Here is a 19,874-nt window from a genome sequence, read left to right as displayed (position 1 = left end):
AATACCATTTGGAGGCATTTAATGTTCGAGCAAAAACGGCTGATTTTTGACAAAAGAGATAACACCCCCCATTACGTCATGCTTCAGAAATGTGGAAAATGGTCCGTTTTCAAATGTTTTATTTTTGAACGTCAGTTCACATTTGTAGGTGGATCATCAGTGTTAGAGCTAAAATTAGCATGTTTAAAGTGATTTTCATGCTTCCAGGGGCCCTATACACAAGATTTATGGAATGGTTAAAAGTGCATGAAAATGGCCAATTTACTCACTCTGAGTTCTCAAAAAGGGTTTCTTCACCCGGGAAGTTAATTAAATACCATTTGGAGGCATTTAATGTTCGAGCAAAAACGGCTGATTTTCGACAAAAGAGATAACACCCCCCCCATTACGTCATGCTTCAGAAATGTGGAAAATGGTCCGTTTTCAAATGTTTTATTTTTGAACGTCAGTTCACATTTGTAGGTGGATCATCAGTGGTAGAGCTTAAAATTAGCATGTTTAAAGTGATTTTCATGCTTCCAGGGGCTCGGGAAGTGAATTAAATACTATTTGGAGGCATTTAATGTTTAAACAAAAACGGCTGATTTTCGACAAAAGAGATAACACCCCCCCATTACGTCATGCTTCAGAAATGTGGAAAATGGTCCGTTTTCAAATGTTTTATTTTTGAACGTCAGTTCACATTTGTAGGTGGATCATCAGTGTTAGAGCTAAAATTAGCATGTTTAAAGTGATTTTCATGCTTCCAGGGGCTCGGGAAGTGAATTAAATACTATTTGGAGGCATTTAATGTTCAAGCAAAAACGGCTGATTTTCGACAAAAGAGATAACACCCCCATTACGTCATGCTTCAGAAATATGGAAAATGGTCCGTTTTCAAATGTTTTATTTTTGAACATCAGTTCACAGTTGTAGGTGGATCATCAGTGTTAGAGCTAAAATTAGCATGTTTAAAGTGATTTTCATGCTTCCAGGGGCCCTATACAGAAGATTTATGGAATGGTTAAAAGTGCATGAAAATGGCCAATTTACTCACTCTGAGTTCTCAAAAAGGGTTTATTTTACCCCGGGAAGTTAATTAAATACCATTTGGAGGCATTTAATGTTCGAGCAAAAACGGCTGATTTTCGACAAAAGAGATAACACCCCCCCATTACGTCATGCTTCAGAAATGTGGAAAATGGTCCGTTTTCAAATGTTTTATTTTTGAACGTCAGTTCAAATTTGTAGGTGGATCATCAGTGTTAGAGCTAAAATTAGCATGTTTAAAGTGATTTTCATGCTTCCAGAGGCTCGGGAAGTGAATTAAATACTATTTGGAGGCATTTAATGTTCAAACAAAAACGGCTTATTTTCGACAAAAGAGATATTACCCCCCCATTACGTCATGCTTCAGAAATGTGGAAAATGGTCCGTTTTCAAATGTTTTATTTTTGAACGTCAGTTCACATTTGTAGGTGGATCATCAGTGTTAGAGCTAAAATTAGCATGTTTAAAGTGATTTTCATGCTTCCAGGGGCTCGGGAAGTGAATTAAATACTAATTGGAGGCATTTAATGTTCAAGCAAAAATGGCTGATTTTTGACAAAAGAGATAACACCCCCCCATTACGTCATGCTTCAGAAATGTGGAAAATGGTCCGTTTTCAAATGTTTTATTTTTGAACGTCAGTTCACATTTGTAGGTGGATCATCAGTGTTAGAGCTAAAATTAGCATGTTTAAAGTGATTTTCATGCTTCCAGGGGCCCTAAACACAAGATTTATGGAATGGTTAAAAGTGCATGAAAATGGCCAATTTACTCACCCTGAGTTCTCAAAAAGGGTTTCTTCACCCCAGGAAGTTAATTGAATACCAGTTGGAGGCATTTAATGTTCGAGCAAAATCCGCTGATTTTCGACAAAAGAGATAACACCCCCCATTACGTCATGCTTCAGAAATGTGGAAAATGGTCCGTTTTCAAATGTTTTATTTTTGAACGTCAGTTCACATTTGTAGGTGGATCATCAGTGTTAGAGCTAAAATTAGCATGTTTAAAGTGATTTTCATGCTTCCAGGGGCCCGGGAAGTGAATTAAATACTATTTGGAGGCATTTAATGTTCAAGCAAAAATGGCTGATTTTCGACAAAAGAGATAACACCCCCCCATTACGTCATGCTTCAGAAATGTGGAAAATGGTCCATTTTCAAATGTTTTATTTTTGAACGTCAGTTCACATTTGTAGGTGGATCATCAGTGTTAGAGCTAAAATTAGCATGTTTAAAGTGATTTTCATGCTTCCAGGGGCCCTAAACACAAGATTTATGGAATGGTTAAAAGTGCATGAAAATGGCCAATTTACTCACTCTGAGTTCTCAAAAAGGGTTTCTTCACCCCGGGAAGTTAATTAAATACCATTTGGAGGCATTTAATGTTCGAGCAAAAACGGCTGATTTTCGACAAAAGAGATAACACCCCCCCCCATTACGTCATGCTTCAGAAATGTGGAAAATGGTCCGTTTTCAAATGTTTTATTTTTTAACGTCAGTTCACATTTGTAGGTGGATCATCAGTGTTAGAGCTAAAATTAGCATGTTTAAAGTGATTTTCATGCTTCCAGGGGCCCTAAACACAAGATTTATGGAATGGTTAAAAGTGCATGAAAATGGCCAATTTACTCACTCTGAGTTCTCAAAAAGGGTTTCTTCACGCCCGGAAGTTAATTAAATACCATTTGGAGGCATTTAATGTTCGAGCAAAAACGGTTGATTTTCGACAAAAGAGATAACACCCCCCCATTACGTCATGCTTCAGAAATGTGGAAAATGGTCCGTTTTCAAATGTTTTAATTTTTTAACGTCAGTTCACATTTGTAGGTGGATCATCAGTGTTAGAGCTAAAATTAGCATGTTTAAAGTGATTTTCATGCTTCCAGGGGCTCGGGAAGTGAATTAAATACTATTTGGAGGCATTTAATGTTCAAGCAAAAATGGCTGATTTTCGACAAAAGAGATAACACCCCCCCCAAATACGTCATGCTTCAGAAATGTGGAAAATGGTCTGTTTTCAAATGTTTTATTTTTGAACGTCAGTTCACATTTGTAGGTGGATCATCAGGGTTAGAGCTAAAAGTAGCATGTTTAAAGTGATTTTCATGCTTCCAGGGGCCCTATGCACAAGATTTATGGAATGGTTAAAAGTGCATGAAAATGGCCAATTTACTCACTCTGAGTTCTCAAAAAGGGTTTCTTCACCCCGGGAAGTTAATTAAATACTATTTGGAGGCATTTAATGTTCAAGCAAAAACGGCTGATTTTCGACAAAAGAGATAACACCCCCCCATTACGTCATGCTTCAGAAATGTGGAAAATGGTCCGTTTTCGAATGTTTTATTTTTGAACATCAGTTCACATTTGTAGGTGGATCATCAGTGTTAGAGCTAAAATTAGCATGTTTAAAGTGATTTTCATGCTTCCAGGGGCCCTAAACACAAGATTTATGGAATGGTTAAAAGTGCATGAAAATGGCCAATTTACTCACTCTGAGTTCTCAAAAAGGGTTTCTTCACCCCGGGAAGTTAATTAAATACCATTTGGAGGCATTTAATGTTCAAGCAAAAACAGCTGATTTTCGACAAAAGAGATAACACCCCCCATTACGTCATGCTTCAGAAATGTGGAAAATGGTCCGTTTTCAAATGTTTTATTTTTGAACGTCAGTTCACATTTGTAGGTGGATCATCAGTGTTAGAGCTAAAATTAGCATGTTTAAAGTGATTTTCATGCTTCCAGGGGCCCTAAACACAAGATTTATGGAATGGTTAAAAGTGCATGAAAATGGCCAATTTACTCACTCTGAGTTCTCAAAAAGGGTTTCTTCACCCCGGGAAGTAAATTAAATACCATTTGGAGGCATTTAATGTTCAAGCAGAAAACAGCTGATTTTCGACAAAAGAGATAACACCCCCCATTACGTCATGCTTCAGAAATGTGGAAAATGGTCCGTTTTCAAATGTTTTATTTTTGAACGTCAGTTCACATTTGTAGGTGGATCATCAGTGTTAGAGCTAAAATTAGCATGTTTAAAGTGATTTTCATGCTTCCAGGGGCCCTAAACACAAGATTTATGGAATGGTTAAAAGTGCATGAAAATGGCCAATTTACTCACTCTGAGTTCTCAAAAAGGGTTTCTTCACCCCGGGGAGTTAATTAAATACCATTTAGAGGCATTTAATATTCGAGCAAAAACGGCTGAATTTCGACAAAAGAGATAACACCCCCCCATTAGGTCATGCTTCAGAAATGTGGAAAATGGTCCGTTTTCAAATGTTTTATTTTTGAACGTCAGTTCACATTTGTAGGTGGATCATCAGTGTTAGAGCTAAAATTAGCATGTTTAAAGTGATTTTCATGCTTCCAGGGGCTCGGGAAGTGAATTAAATACTATTTGGAGGCATTTAATGTTCAAGCAAAAACGGCTGATTTTCGACAAAAGAGATAACACCCCCCCCCCCCCATTACGTCATGCTTCAGAAATGTGGAAAATGGTCCGTTTTCAAATGTTTTATTTTTGAACGTCAGTTCACATTTGTAGGTGGATCATCAGTGTTAGAGCTAAAATTAGCATGTTTAAAGTGATTTTCATGCTTCCAGGGGCCCTAAACACAAGATTTATGGAATGGTTAAAAGTGCATGAAAATGGCCAATTTACTCACTCTGAGTTCTCAAAAAGGGTTTCTTCACCCCAGGAAGTTAATTAAATACCAGTTGGAGGCATTTAATGTTCGAGCAAAATCCGCTGATTTTCGACAAAAGAGATAACACCCCCCATTACGTCATGCTTCAGAAATGTGGAAAATGGTCCGTTTTCAAATGTTTTATTTTTGAACGTCAGTTCACATTTGTAGGTGGATCATCAGTGTTAGAGCTAAAATTAGCATGTTTAAAGTGATTTTCATGCTTCCAGGGGCTCGGGAAGTGAATTAAATACTATTTGGAGGCATTTAATGTTCAAGCAAAAATGGCTGATTTTCGACAAAAGAGATAACACCCCCCCATTACGTCATGCTTCAGAAATGTGGAAAATGGTCCATTTTCAAATGTTTTATTTTTGAACGTCAGTTCACATTTGTAGGTGGATCATCAGTGTTAGAGCTAAAATTAGCATGTTTAAAGTGATTTTCATGCTTCCAGGGGCCCTAAACACAAGATTTATGGAATGGTTAAAAGTGCATGAAAATGGCCAATTTACTCACTCTGAGTTCTCAAAAAGGGTTTCTTCACCCCGGGAAGTTAATTAAATACCATTTGGAGGCATTTAATGTTCGAGCAAAAACGGCTGATTTTCGACAAAAGAGATAACACCCCCCCCCATTACGTCATGCTTCAGAAATGTGGAAAATGGTCCGTTTTCAAATGTTTTATTTTTGAACGTCAGTTCACATTTGTAGGTGGATCATCTGTGTTAGAGCTAAAATTAGCATGTTTAAAGTGATTTTCATGCTTCCAGGGGCCCTAAACACAAGATTTATGGAATGGTTAAAAGTGCATGAAAATGGCCAATTTACTTACTCTGAGTTCTCAAAAAGGGTTTCTTCACGCCGGGAAGTTAATTAAATACCATTTGGAGGCATTTAATGTTCGAGCAAAAACGGCTGATTTTCGACAAAAGAGATAACACCCCCCCATTACGTCATGCTTCAGAAATGTGGAAAATGGTCCGTTTTCAAATGTTTTATTTTTTAACGTCAGTTCACATTTGTAGGTGGATCATCAGTGTTAGAGCTAAAATTAGCATGTTTAAAGTGATTTTCATGCTTCCAGGGGCTCGGGAAGTGAATTAAATACTATTTGGAGGCATTTAATGTTCAAGCAAAAATGGCTGATTTTCGACAAAAGAGATAACACCCCCCCATTACGTCATGCTTCAGAAATGTGGAAAATGGTCCATTTTCAAATGTTTTATTTTTGAACGTCAGTTCACATTTGTAGGTGGATCATCAGTGTTAGAGCTAAAATTAGCATGTTTAAAGTGATTTTCATGCTTCCAGGGGCCCTAAACACAAGATTTATGGAATGGTTAAAAGTGCATAAAAATGGCCAATTTACTCACTCTGAGTTCTCAAAAAGGGTTTCTTCACCCCGGGAAGTTAATTAAATACCATTTGGAGGCATTTAATGTTCGAGCAAAAACGGCTGATTTTCGACAAAAGAGATAACACCCCCCCCATTACGTCATGCTTCAGAAATGTGGAAAATGGTCCGTTTTCAAATGTTTTATTTTTGAACGTCAGTTCACATTTGTAGGTGGATCATCTGTGTTAGAGCTAAAATTAGCATGTTTAAAGTGATTTTCATGGTTCCAGGGGCCCTAAACACAAGATTTATGGAATGGTTAAAAGTGCATGAAAATGGCCAATTTACTTACTCTGAGTTCTCAAAAAGGGTTTCTTCACGCCGGGAAGTTAATTAAATACCATTTGGAGGCATTTAATGTTCGAGCAAAAACGGCTGATTTTCGACAAAAGAGATAACACCCCCCCATTACGTCATGCTTCAGAAATGTGGAAAATAGTCCGTTTTCAAATGTTTTATTTTTTAACGTCAGTTCACATTTGTAGGTGGATCATCAGTGTTAGAGCTAAAATTAGCATGTTTAAAGTGATTTTCATGCTTCCAGGGGCTCGGGAAGTGAATTAAATACTATTTGGAGGCATTTAATGTTCAAGCAAAAATGGCTGATTTTCGACAAAAGAGATAACACCCCCCCATTACGTCATGCTTCAGAAATGTGGAAAATGGTCCATTTTCAAATGTTTTATTTTTGAACGTCAGTTCACATTTGTAGGTGGATCATCAGTGTTAGAGCTAAAATTAGCATGTTTAAAGTGATTTTCATGCTTCCAGGGGCCCTAAACACAAGATTTATGGAATGGTTAAAAGTGCATGAAAATGGCCAATTTACTCACTCTGAGTTCTCAAAAAGGGTTTCTTCACCCCGGGAAGTTAATTAAATACCATTTGGAGGCATTTAATGTTCGAGCAAAAACGGCTGATTTTCGACAAAAGAGATAACACCCCCCCCATTACGTCATGCTTCAGAAATGTGGAAAATGGTCCGTTTTCAAATGTTTTATTTTTGAACGTCAGTTCACATTTGTAGGTGGATCATCTGTGTTAGAGCTAAAATTAGCATGTTTAAAGTGATTTTCATGCTTCCAGGGGCCCTAAACACAAGATTTATGGAATGGTTAAAAGTGAATGAAAATGGCCAATTTACTTACTCTGAGTTCTCAAAAAGGGTTTCTTCACGCCGGGAAGTTAATTAAATACCATTTGGAGGCATTTAATGTTCGAGCAAAAACGGCTGATTTTCGACAAAAGAGATAACACCCCCCCATTACGTCATGCTTCAGAAATGTGGAAAATGGTCCGTTTTCAAATGTTTTATTTTTTAACGTCAGTTCACATTTGTAGGTGGATCATCAGTGTTAGAGCTAAAATTAGCATGTTTAAAGTGATTTTCATGCTTCCAGGGGCTCGGGAAGTGAATTAAATACTATTTGGAGGCATTTAATGTTCAAGCAAAAATGGCTGATTTTCGACAAAAGAGATAACACCCCCCCATTACGTCATGCTTCAGAAATGTGGAAAATGGTCCATTTTCAAATGTTTTATTTTTGAACGTCAGTTCACATTTGTAGGTGGATCATCAGTGTTAGAGCTAAAATTAGCATGTTTAAAGTGATTTTCATGCTTCCAGGGGCCCTAAACACAAGATTTATGGAATGGTTAAAAGTGCATGAAAATGGCCAATTTACTCACTCTGAGTTCTCAAAAAGGGTTTCTTCACCCCGGGAAGTTAATTAAATACCATTTGGAGGCATTTAATGTTCGAGCAAAAACGGCTGATTTTCGACAAAAGAGATAACACCCCCCCCATTACGTCATGCTTCAGAAATGTGGAAAATGGTCCGTTTTCAAATGTTTTATTTTTGAACGTCAGTTCACATTTGTAGGTGGATCATCTGTGTTAGAGCTAAAATTAGCATGTTTAAAGTGATTTTCATGCTTCCAGGGGCCCTAAACACAAGATTTATGGAATGGTTAAAAGTGCATGAAAATGGCCAATTTACTTACTCTGAGTTCTCAAAAAGGGTTTCTTCACGCCGGGAAGTTAATTAAATACCATTTGGAGGCATTTAATGTTCGAGCAAAAACGGCTGATTTTCGACAAAAGAGATAACACCCCCCATTACGTCATGCTTCAGAAATGTGGAAAATAGTCCGTTTTCAAATGTTTTATTTTTTAACGTCAGTTCACATTTGTAGGTGGATCATCAGTGTTAGAGCTCAAATTAGCATGTTTAAAGTGATTTTCATGCTTCCAGGGGCTCGGGAAGTGAATTAAATACTATTTGGAGGCATTTAATGTTCAAGCAAAAATGGCTGATTTTCGACAAAAGAGATAACACCCCCCCAAATACGTCATGCTTCAGAAATGTGGAAAATGGTCAGTTTTCAAATGTTTTATTTTTGAACGTCAGTTCACATTTGTAGGTGGATCATCAGTGTTAGAGCTAAAAGTAGCATGTTTAAAGTGATTTTCATGCTTCCAGGGGCCCTATGCACAAGATTTATGGAATGGTTAAAAGTGCATGAAAATGGCCAATTTACTCACTCTGAGTTCTCAAAAAGGGTTTCTTCACCCCGGGAAGTAAATTAAATACCATTTTGAGGCATTTAATGTTCAAGCAAAAACAGCTGATTTTCGACAAAAGAGATAACACCCCCCATTACGTCATGCTTCAGAAATGTGGAAAATGGTCCGTTTTCAAATGTTTTATTTTTGAACGTCAGTTCACATTTGTAGGTGGATCATCAGTGTTAGAGCTAAAATTAGCATGTTTAAAGTGATTTTCATGCTTCCAGGGGCCCTAAACACAAGATTTATGGAATGGTTAAAAGTGCATGAAAATGGCCAATTTACTCACTCTGAGTTCTCAAAAAGGGTTTCTTCACCCCGGGGAGTTAATTAAATACCATTTGGAGGCATTTAATGTTCGAGCAAAAACGGCTGAATTTCGACAAAAGAGATAACACCCCCCCATTAGGTCATGCTTCAGAAATGTGGAAAATGGTCCGTTTTCAAATGTTTTATTTTTGAACGTCAGTTCACATTTGTAGGTGGATCATCAGTGTTAGAGCTAAAATTAGCATGTTTAAAGTGATTTTCATGCTTCCAGGGGCTCGGGAAGTGAATTAAATACTATTTGGAGGCATTTAATGTTCAAGCAAAAACGGCTGATTTTCGACAAAAGAGATAACACCCCCCCCCCCCATTACGTCATGCTTCAGAAATGTGGAAAATGGTCTGTTTTCAAATGTTTTATTTTTGAACGTCAGTTCACATTTGTAGGTGGATCATCAGTGTTAGAGCTAAAATTAGCATGTTTAAAGTGATTTTCATGCTTCCAGGGGCCCTAAACACAAGATTTATGAAATGGTTAAAAGTGCATGAAAATGGCCAATTTACTCACTCTGAGTTCTCAAAAAGGGTTTCTTCACCCCAGGAAGTTAATTAAATACCAGTTGGAGGCATTTAATGTTCGAGCAAAATCTGCTGATTTTCGACAAAAGAGATAACACCCCCCATTACGTCATGCTTCAGAAATGTGGAAAATGGTCCGTTTTCAAATGTTTTATTTTTGAACGTCAGTTCACATTTGTAGGTGGATCATCAGTGTTAGAGCTAAAATTAGCATGTTTAAAGTGATTTTCATGCTTCCAGGGGCTCGGGAAGTGAATTAAATACTATTTGGAGGCATTTAATGTTCAAGCAAAAATGGCTGATTTTCGACAAAAGAGATAACACCCCCCCATTACGTCATGCTTCAGAAATGTGGAAAATGGTCCATTTTCAAATGTTTTATTTTTGAACGTCAGTTCACATTTGTAGGTGGATCATCAGTGTTAGAGCTAAAATTAGCATGTTTAAAGTGATTTTCATGCTTCCAGGGGCCCTAAACACAAGATTTATGGAATGGTTAAAAGTGCATGAAAATGGCCAATTTACTCACTCTGAGTTCTCAAAAAGGGTTTCTTCACCCCGGGAAGTTAATTAAATACCATTTGGAGGCATTTAATGTTCGAGCAAAAACGGCTGATTTTCGACAAAAGAGATAACACCCCCCCATTACGTCATGCTTCAGAAATGTGGAAAATGGTCCGTTTTCAAATGTTTTATTTTTTAACGTCAGTTCACATTTGTAGGTGGATCATCAGTGTTAGAGCTAAAATTAGCATGTTTAAAGTGATTTTCATGCTTCCAGGGGCTCGGGAAGTGAATTAAATACTATTTGGAGGCATTTAATGTTCAAGCAAAAATGGCTGATTTTCGACAAAAGAGATAACACCCCCCCAAATACGTCATGCTTCAGAAATGTGGAAAATGGTCAGTTTTCAAATGTTTTATTTTTGAACGTCAGTTCACATTTGTAGGTGGATCATCAGTGTTAGAGCTAAAAGTAGCATGTTTAAAGTGATTTTCATGCTTCCAGGGGCCCTATGCACAAGATTTATGGAATGGTTAAAAGTGCATGAAAATGGCCAATTTACTCACTCTGAGTTCTCAAAAAGGGTTTCTTCACCCCGGGAAGTTAATTAAATACTATTTGGAGGCATTTAATGTTCAAGCAAAAACGGCTGATTTTCGACAAAAGAGATAACACCCCCCCCATTACGTCATGCTTCAGAAATGTGGAAAATTGTCCGTTTTCGAATGTTTTATTTTTGAACGTCAGTTCACATTTGTAGGTGGATCATCAGTGTTAGAGCTAAAATTAGCATGTTTAAAGTGATTTTCATGCTTCCAGGGGCCCTAAACACAAGATTTATGGAATGGTTAAAAGTGCATGAAAATGGCCAATTTACTCACTCTGAGTTCTCAAAAAGGGTTTCTTCACCCCGGGAAGTTAATTAAATACCATTTGGAGGCATTTAATGTTCAAGCAAAAACAGCTGATTTTCGACAAAAGAGATAACACCCCCCCATTACGTCATGCTTCAGAAATGTGGAAAATGGTCCGTTTTCAAATGTTTTATTTTTGAACGTCAGTTCACATTTGTAGGTGGATCATCAGTGTTAGAGCTAAAATTAGCATGTTTAAAGCGATTGTCATGCTTCCAGGGGCTCGGGAAGTTAATTAAATACCATTTGGAGGCATTTAATGTTCGAGCAAAAACTGCTGATTTTCGACAAAAGAGATAACACCCCCCCCATTACGTCATGCTTCAGAAATGTGGAAAATGGTCCGTTTTCATATGTTTTATTTTTGAACGTCAGTTCACATTTGTAGGTGGATCATCAGTGTTAGAGCTAAAATTAGCATGTTTAAAGTGATTTTCATGCCTCCAGGGGCCCTAAACACAAGATTTATGGAATGGTTAAAAGTGCATGAAAATGGCCAATTTACTCACTCTGAGTTCTCAAAAAGGGTTTCTTCACCCCGGGAAGTTAATTAAATACTATTTGGAGGCATTTAATGTTCAAGCAAAAACGGCTGATTTTCGACAAAAGAGATAACGACCCCCCATTACGTCATGCTTCAGAAATGTGGAAAATGGTCCGTTTTCAAATGTTTTATTTTTGAACGTCAGTTCACATTTGTAGGTGGATCATCAGAGTTAGAGCTAAAATTAGCATGTTTAAAGTGATTTTCATGCTTCCAGGGGCCCTAAACACAAGATTTATGGAATGGTTAAAAGTGCATGAAAATGGCCAATTTACTCACTCTGAGTTCTCAAAAAGGGTTTCTTCACCCCGGGAAGTGAATTAAATACTATTTGGAGGCATTTAATGTTCGAGCAAAAACGACTGATTTTCGACAAAAGAGATAACACCCCCCCATTACGTCATGCTTCAGAAATGTGGAAAATGGTCCATTTTCAAATGTTTTATTTTTGAACATCAGTTCACATTTGTAGATGGATCATCAGTGTTAGAGCTAAAATAAGCATGTTTAAAGTGATTTTCATGCTTCCAGGGGCCCTAAACACAAGATTTATGGAATGGTTAAAAGTGCATGAAAATGGCCAATTTACTTACTCTGAGTTCTCAAAAAGGGTTTCTTCACGCCGGGAAGTTAATTAAATACCATTTGGAGGCATTTAATGTTCGAGCAAAAACGGCTGATTTTCGACAAAAGAGATAACACCCCCCATTACGTCATGCTTCAGAAATGTGGAAAATAGTCCGTTTTCAAATGTTTTATTTTTTAACGTCAGTTCACATTTGTAGGTGGATCATCAGTGTTAGAGCTCAAATTAGCATGTTTAAAGTGATTTTCATGCTTCCAGGGGCTCGGGAAGTGAATTAAATACTATTTGGAGGCATTTAATGTTCAAGCAAAAATGGCTGATTTTCGACAAAAGAGATAACACCCCCCCAAATACGTCATGCTTCAGAAATGTGGAAAATGGTCAGTTTTCAAATGTTTTATTTTTGAACGTCAGTTCACATTTGTAGGTGGATCATCAGTGTTAGAGCTAAAAGTAGCATGTTTAAAGTGATTTTCATGCTTCCAGGGGCCCTATGCACAAGATTTATGGAATGGTTAAAAGTGCATGAAAATGGCCAATTTACTCACTCTGAGTTCTCAAAAAGGGTTTCTTCACCCCGGGAAGTAAATTAAATACCATTTTGAGGCATTTAATGTTCAAGCAAAAACAGCTGATTTTCGACAAAAGAGATAACACCCCCCATTACGTCATGCTTCAGAAATGTGGAAAATGGTCCGTTTTCAAATGTTTTATTTTTGAACGTCAGTTCACATTTGTAGGTGGATCATCAGTGTTAGAGCTAAAATTAGCATTTTTAAAGTGATTTTCATGCTTCCAGGGGCCCTAAACACAAGATTTATGGAATGGTTAAAAGTGCATGAAAATGGCCAATTTACTCACTCTGAGTTCTCAAAAAGGGTTTCTTCACCCCGGGGAGTTAATTAAATACCATTTGGAGGCATTTAATGTTCGAGCAAAAACGGCTGAATTTCGACAAAAGAGATAACACCCCCCATTACGTCATGCTTCAGAAATGTGGAAAATGGTCCGTTTTCAAATGTTTTATTTTTGAACGTCAGTTCACATTTGTAGGTGGATCATCAGTGTTAGAGCTAAAATTAGCATGTTTAAAGTGATTTTCATGCTTCCAGGGGCTCGGGAAGTGAATTAAATACTATTTGGAGGCATTTAATGTTCAAGCAAAAATGGCTGATTTTCGACAAAAGAGATAACACCCCCCCATTACGTCATGCTTCAGAAATGTGGAAAATGGTCCATTTTCAAATGTTTTATTTTTGAACGTCAGTTCACATTTGTAGGTGGATCATCAGTGTTAGAGCTAAAATTAGCATGTTTAAAGTGATTTTCATGCTTCCAGGGGCCCTAAACACAAGATTTATGGAATGGTTAAAAGTGCATGAAAATGGCCAATTTACTCACTCTGAGTTCTCAAAAAGGGTTTCTTCACCCCGGGAAGTTAATTAAATACCATTTGGAGGCATTTAATGTTCGAGCAAAAACGGCTGATTTTCGACAAAAGAGATAACACCCCCCCATTACGTCATGCTTCAGAAATGTGGAAAATGGTCCGTTTTCAAATGTTTTATTTTTTAACGTCAGTTCACATTTGTAGGTGGATCATCAGTGTTAGAGCTAAAATTAGCATGTTTAAAGTGATTTTCATGCTTCCAGGGGCTCGGGAAGTGAATTAAATACTATTTGGAGGCATTTAATGTTCAAGCAAAAATGGCTGATTTTCGACAAAAGAGATAACACCCCCCCAAATACGTCATGCTTCAGAAATGTGGAAAATGGTCAGTTTTCAAATGTTTTATTTTTGAACGTCAGTTCACATTTGTAGGTGGATCATCAGTGTTAGAGCTAAAAGTAGCATGTTTAAAGTGATTTTCATGCTTCCAGGGGCCCTATGCACAAGATTTATGGAATGGTTAAAAGTGCATGAAAATGGCCAATTTACTCACTCTGAGTTCTCAAAAAGGGTTTCTTCACCCCGGGAAGTTAATTAAATACTATTTGGAGGCATTTAATGTTCAAGCAAAAACGGCTGATTTTCGACAAAAGAGATAACGACCCCCCATTACGTCATGCTTCAGAAATGTGGAAAATGGTCCGTTTTCAAATGTTTTATTTTTGAACGTCAGTTCACATTTGTAGGTGGATCATCAGAGTTAGAGCTAAAATTAGCATGTTTAAAGTGATTTTCATGCTTCCAGGGGCCCTAAACACAAGATTTATGGAATGGTTAAAAGTGCATGAAAATGGCCAATTTACTCACTCTGAGTTCTCAAAAAGGGTTTCTTCACCCCGGGAAGTGAATTAAATACTATTTGGAGGCATTTAATGTTCGAGCAAAAACGACTGATTTTCGACAAAAGAGATAACACCCCCCCATTACGTCATGCTTCAGAAATGTGGAAAATGGTCCATTTTCAAATGTTTTATTTTTGAACATCAGTTCACATTTGTAGATGGATCATCAGTGTTAGAGCTAAAATAAGCATGTTTAAAGTGATTTTCATGCTTCCAGGGGCCCTAAACACAAGATTTATGGAATGGTTAAAAGTGCATGAAAATGGCCAATTTACTTACTCTGAGTTCTCAAAAAGGGTTTCTTCACGCCGGGAAGTTAATTAAATACCATTTGGAGGCATTTAATGTTCGAGCAAAAACGGCTGATTTTCGACAAAAGAGATAACACCCCCCATTACGTCATGCTTCAGAAATGTGGAAAATAGTCCGTTTTCAAATGTTTTATTTTTTAACGTCAGTTCACATTTGTAGGTGGATCATCAGTGTTAGAGCTCAAATTAGCATGTTTAAAGTGATTTTCATGCTTCCAGGGGCTCGGGAAGTGAATTAAATACTATTTGGAGGCATTTAATGTTCAAGCAAAAATGGCTGATTTTCGACAAAAGAGATAACACCCCCCCAAATACGTCATGCTTCAGAAATGTGGAAAATGGTCAGTTTTCAAATGTTTTATTTTTGAACGTCAGTTCACATTTGTAGGTGGATCATCAGTGTTAGAGCTAAAAGTAGCATGTTTAAAGTGATTTTCATGCTTCCAGGGGCCCTATGCACAAGATTTATGGAATGGTTAAAAGTGCATGAAAATGGCCAATTTACTCACTCTGAGTTCTCAAAAAGGGTTTCTTCACCCCGGGAAGTAAATTAAATACCATTTTGAGGCATTTAATGTTCAAGCAAAAACAGCTGATTTTCGACAAAAGAGATAACACCCCCCATTACGTCATGCTTCAGAAATGTGGAAAATGGTCCGTTTTCAAATGTTTTATTTTTGAACGTCAGTTCACATTTGTAGGTGGATCATCAGTGTTAGAGCTAAAATTAGCATTTTTAAAGTGATTTTCATGCTTCCAGGGGCCCTAAACACAAGATTTATGGAATGGTTAAAAGTGCATGAAAATGGCCAATTTACTCACTCTGAGTTCTCAAAAAGGGTTTCTTCACCCCGGGGAGTTAATTAAATACCATTTGGAGGCATTTAATGTTCGAGCAAAAACGGCTGAATTTCGACAAAAGAGATAACACCCCCCATTACGTCATGCTTCAGAAATGTGGAAAATGGTCCGTTTTCAAATGTTTTATTTTTGAACGTCAGTTCACATTTGTAGGTGGATCATCAGTGTTAGAGCTAAAATTAGCATGTTTAAAGTGATTTTCATGCTTCCAGGGGCTCGGGAAGTGAATTAAATACTATTTGGAGGCATTTAATGTTCAAGCAAAAATGGCTGATTTTCGACAAAAGAGATAACACCCCCCCATTACGTCATGCTTCAGAAATGTGGAAAATGGTCCATTTTCAAATGTTTTATTTTTGAACGTCAGTTCACATTTGTAGGTGGATCATCAGTGTTAGAGCTAAAATTAGCATGTTTAAAGTGATTTTCATGCTTCCAGGGGCCCTAAACACAAGATTTATGGAATGGTTAAAAGTGCATGAAAATGGCCAATTTACTCACTCTGAGTTCTCAAAAAGGGTTTCTTCACCCCGGGAAGTTAATTAAATACCATTTGGAGGCATTTAATGTTCGAGCAAAAACGGCTGATTTTCGACAAAAGAGATAACACCCCCCCATTACGTCATGCTTCAGAAATGTGGAAAATGGTCCGTTTTCAAATGTTTTATTTTTTAACGTCAGTTCACATTTGTAGGTGGATCATCAGTGTTAGAGCTAAAATTAGCATGTTTAAAGTGATTTTCATGCTTCCAGGGGCTCGGGAAGTGAATTAAATACTATTTGGAGGCATTTAATGTTCAAGCAAAAATGGCTGATTTTCGACAAAAGAGATAACACCCCCCCAAATACGTCATGCTTCAGAAATGTGGAAAATGGTCAGTTTTCAAATGTTTTATTTTTGAACGTCAGTTCACATTTGTAGGTGGATCATCAGTGTTAGAGCTAAAAGTAGCATGTTTAAAGTGATTTTCATGCTTCCAGGGGCCCTATGCACAAGATTTATGGAATGGTTAAAAGTGCATGAAAATGGCCAATTTACTCACTCTGAGTTCTCAAAAAGGGTTTCTTCACCCCGGGAAGTTAATTAAATACTATTTGGAGGCATTTAATGTTCAAGCAAAAACGGCTGATTTTCGACAAAAGAGATAACACCCCCCCCATTACGTCATGCTTCAGAAATGTGGAAAATTGTCCGTTTTCGAATGTTTTATTTTTGAACGTCAGTTCACATTTGTAGGTGGATCATCAGTGTTAGAGCTAAAATTAGCATGTTTAAAGTGATTTTCATGCTTCCAGGGGCCCTAAACACAAGATTTATGGAATGGTTAAAAGTGCATGAAAATGGCCAATTTACTCACTCTGAGTTCTCAAAAAGGGTTTCTTCACCCCGGGAAGTTAATTAAATACCATTTGGAGGCATTTAATGTTCAAGCAAAAACAGCTGATTTTCGACAAAAGAGATAACACCCCCCCATTACGTCATGCTTCAGAAATGTGGAAAATGGTCCGTTTTCAAATGTTTTATTTTTGAACGTCAGTTCACATTTGTAGGTGGATCATCAGTGTTAGAGCTAAAATTAGCATGTTTAAAGCGATTGTCATGCTTCCAGGGGCTCGGGAAGTTAATTAAATACCATTTGGAGGCATTTAATGTTCGAGCAAAAACTGCTGATTTTCGACAAAAGAGATAACACCCCCCCCATTACGTCATGCTTCAGAAATGTGGAAAATGGTCCGTTTTCATATGTTTTATTTTTGAACGTCAGTTCACATTTGTAGGTGGATCATCAGTGTTAGAGCTAAAATTAGCATGTTTAAAGTGATTTTCATGCCTCCAGGGGCCCTAAACACAAGATTTATGGAATGGTTAAAAGTGCATGAAAATGGCCAATTTACTCACTCTGAGTTCTCAAAAAGGGTTTCTTCACCCCGGGAAGTTAATTAAATACTATTTGGAGGCATTTAATGTTCAAGCAAAAACGGCTGATTTTCGACAAAAGAGATAACGACCCCCCATTACGTCATGCTTCAGAAATGTGGAAAATGGTCCGTTTTCAAATGTTTTATTTTTGAACGTCAGTTCACATTTGTAGGTGGATCATCAGAGTTAGAGCTAAAATTAGCATGTTTAAAGTGATTTTCATGCTTCCAGGGGCCCTAAACACAAGATTTATGGAATGGTTAAAAGTGCATGAAAATGGCCAATTTACTCACTCTGAGTTCTCAAAAAGGGTTTCTTCACCCCGGGAAGTGAATTAAATACTATTTGGAGGCATTTAATGTTCGAGCAAAAACGACTGATTTTCGACAAAAGAGATAACACCCCCCCATTACGTCATGCTTCAGAAATGTGGAAAATGGTCCATTTTCAAATGTTTTATTTTTGAACATCAGTTCACATTTGTAGATGGATCATCAGTGTTAGAGCTAAAATAAGCATGTTTAAAGTGATTTTCATGCTTCCAGGGGCCCTAAACACAAGATTTATGGAATGGTTAAAAGTGCATGAAAATGGCCAATTTACTCACTCTGAGTTCTCAAAAAGGGTTTCTTCACCCCGGGAAGTTAATTAAATACTATTTGGAGACATTTAATGTTCAAGCAAAAACAGCTGATTTTCGACAAAAGAGATAACACCCCCCATTACGTCAAGCTTTAGAAATGTGGAAAATGGTCCGTTTTCAAATGTTTTATTTTTGAACGTCAGTTCACATTTGTAGGTGGATCATCAGTGTTAGAGCTAAAATTAGCATATTTAAAGTGATTTTCATGCTTCCAGGGGCTCGGGAAGTGAATTAAATACTATTTGGAGGCATTTAATGTTCAAGCAAAAACGGCTGATTTTCGACAAAAGAGATAACACCCCCCCATTACGTCATGCTTCAGAAATGTGGAAAATGGTCCGTTTTCAAATGTTTTATTTTTGAACGTCAGTTCACATTTGTAGGTGGATCATCAGTGTTAGAGCTAAAATTATCATGTTCAAAGTGATTTTCATGCTTCCAGGGGCTCGGGAAGTGAATCAAATACTATTTGGAGGCATTTAATGTTCAAGCAAAAACAGCTGATTTTCGACAAAAGAGATAACACCCCCCCATTACGTCATGCTTCAGAAATGTGGAAAATGGTCCGTTTTCAAATGTTTTATTTTTGAACGTCAGTTCACATTTGTAGGTGGATCATCAGTGTTAGAGCTAAAATTAGCATGTTTAAAGTGATTTTCATGCTTCCAGGGGCTCGGGAAGTGAATTAAATACTATTTGGAGGCATTTAATGTTCAAGCAAAAACTGCTGATTTTCGACAAAAGAGATAACACCCCCCCATTACGTCATGCTTCAGAAATGTGGAAAATGGTCCGTTTTCAAATGTTTTATTTTTGAATGTCAGTTCACATTTGTAGGTGGATCATCAGTGTTAGAGCTAAAATTAGCATGTTTAAAGTGATTTTCATGCTTCCAGGGGCCCTAAACACAAGACTTATGGAATGGTTAAAAGTGCATGAAAATGGCCAATTTACTCACTCTGAGTTCTCAAAAAGGGTTTCTTCACCCCAGGAAGTTAATTAAATACCATTTGGAGGCATTTAATGTTCGAGCAAAAACGGCTGATTTTTGACAAAAGAGATAACACCCCCCATTACGTCATGCTTCAGAAATGTGGAAAATGGTCCGTTTTCAAATGTTTTATTTTTGAACGTCAGTTCACATTTGTAGGTGGATCATCAGTGTTAGAGCTAAAATTAGCATGTTTAAAGTGATTTTCATGCTTCCAGGGGCCCTATACACAAGATTTATGGAATGGTTAAAAGTGCATGAAAATGGCCAATTTACTCACTCTGAGTTCTCAAAAAGGGTTTCTTCACCCGGGAAGTTAATTAAATACCATTTGGAGGCATTTAATGTTCGAGCAAAAACGGCTGATTTTCGACAAAAGAGATAACACCCCCCCCATTACGTCATGCTTCAGAAATGTGGAAAATGGTCCGTTTTCAAATGTTTTATTTTTGAACGTCAGTTCACATTTGTAGGTGGATCATCAGTGGTAGAGCTTAAAATTAGCATGTTTAAAGTGATTTTCATGCTTCCAGGGGCTCGGGAAGTGAATTAAATACTATTTGGAGGCATTTAATGTTCAAGCAAAAACGGCTGATTTTCGACAAAAGAGATAACACCCCCCCATTACGTCATGCTTCAGAAATGTGGAAAATGGTCCGTTTTCAAATGTTTTATTTTTGAACGTCAGTTCACAGTTGTAGGTGGATCATCAGTGTTAGAGCTAAAATTAGCATGTTTAAAGTGATTTTCATGCTTCCAGGGGCCCTATACAGAAGAT

Source organism: Lissotriton vulgaris, chromosome 12 (assembly GCF_964263255.1).
Source record: "Lissotriton vulgaris chromosome 12, aLisVul1.2, whole genome shotgun sequence".
NCBI lineage: Eukaryota > Metazoa > Chordata > Amphibia > Caudata > Salamandridae > Lissotriton > Lissotriton vulgaris.
The sequence above is the reverse complement of the archived record's forward strand: the minus strand, read 5'-3'. Positions refer to the sequence as shown.